Source organism: Akebia trifoliata, chromosome 14, assembly GCF_017979445.1.
Source record: "Akebia trifoliata isolate Shusen 1 chromosome 14, ASM1797944v1, whole genome shotgun sequence".
NCBI lineage: Eukaryota > Viridiplantae > Streptophyta > Magnoliopsida > Ranunculales > Lardizabalaceae > Akebia > Akebia trifoliata.
Genome location: NC_141388.1, coordinates 8,800,148 through 8,801,758, shown reverse-complemented (window position 1 = coordinate 8,801,758; position 1,611 = coordinate 8,800,148). Strand labels below are relative to the sequence as shown.

The following is a 1,611-nucleotide window of genomic DNA, read 5'->3' as shown; positions in this document are numbered from 1 at the left end:
TTCAGTCCCATAGTAGATAATTGTCTGAGATGAATTTGATTTGGGTCAGAATTTCAAGTATTTGAAATGGAAGATTAAATATAACAAGCACTTACATGTAGATAACACATGATTCGTTGCAGCAAATTCCCACCCAATCATTACCACAAGGATCTGAACCCACCCAATTTGGTGGAGTGTTCTCCCATACATCCTTCAAGGAGTTTAGAGCAGCAACTACACAAGGAGAAGCAAAAGAGTGTACACTATAAGCCTAGTCACATAAAACTGAATTGGATCAATCAAAGCCAAGTATGGATCACTGATTAGATCTTAAGATATTTGCCCATGAGATTCTCTTCGGAGTCAAGACTCTGATTCAGCAAAATGTCTGGCATAACAATGACATATACTTAATCAAATTGGCAAGTTTTTCTTTGTGTCAAATGTGTTCTCAACAGTATACAAAGTATGATCTAATAACACAAAACATACCATATTTGAATTCTCTAATGGATAATTGATGACAAACTAGAAATGACAATGATGGTACATACCATCCGACATGTCAGTCATCGCCATTACAGCCGAGAGTTGGAGCATAAGAGCAAGCAGTGAGGCCTGGATTGTTCAGTCCATTGGTCAAATAAACGTCCTGAAAATCATTGTTTTGGACATGAATTCTTCTATGAGAGTTCTCAAAATCAACGATAAAATATCTGGGATACCTTGAAGTTTCTAATTATATTGGATGGAAGAAGTTGTCCCTCTCAATCATATGTTTCTAAGCATTTTTTACCATATAAATCAACTCAACCAATTTTAAAAAATGAACCCCAACGAGTACATTGGCATTATCAAAAAACATTTATGCTCAAGTGTCAATTGTCCTGAGAAGAGTTGGTGGTGAAACAACTTAACATTTGCAATGGGTTTGAATCAAGGACCTGTTGTAAATCAATATATTTTTGCATTGTTTATGTATGGATTAATTGTTCATATTCAAATGCAAATCTTTATATGCCTAAGCTTCCACATATAATCCTAATTTGATATTAGTACAGGGGCGAATGCAATATTTACCCCACACCCAAACACCCCTAGTTCTCCAATTTTTTGCGCCTCCTAATAAAAACACGATATCAAAACATAAATCGAAATAGAGTACAAGCTGCCAAGATAACCTGAACAACTGCATGTCTCTCTTGGATTTCAAGTGCCATTTGCGTTATACTAGTTTGTAACTTGTCAAAACTGAAATATCAAATCGTAATTCAAAAATGAATCGAAATAGACCAAACCAGAGTGTGAGAGGACTTCAAATCTTTAAGTTTAACGTAATCGAACTATACCTGAAGGTGATTGGTGATTCCAAGAGATGATCGAAGCAGAAACCCATAGTAGTAGCACCTGTTGAAGAAGAAAATTCAGATCTTAGGTTTTGTGGAATTGATACCCTAGATCGATTGAATCAAGTAGGAAAATAAAATCGACCTTTCTTGTCTGAAATAGGCCCTAGATCCACGACAAACACGCATAGAGTTACCTTGATGTGATCGATGAGAAACCCTAGTTCTTAGACAATTGGATTCATTTTAGAAAAACTAGAATCAATTGATTGATCGAGAGGGG

The 1,611-nt window shown here is 35.8% G+C and overlaps 1 long non-coding RNA gene across 2 annotated transcripts; it reads right to left on the bottom strand.

The window, feature by feature from the left end:
* Positions 1–17: 17 nt before the first annotated feature.
* LOC147386050 (uncharacterized) lies at positions 18–1,611 on the bottom strand. Of its 2 annotated transcripts, none has more exons than XR_015172215.1 (4): positions 1,526–1,603; positions 1,332–1,389; positions 537–634; positions 18–216 (listed from the first exon to the last, which is right to left on the bottom strand). It is a non-coding gene; the product is annotated as an uncharacterized LOC147386050 (long non-coding RNA). The 2 variants fall into 2 exon arrangements; XR_015172214.1 differs by having other exon boundaries at positions 19–216; positions 1,474–1,611.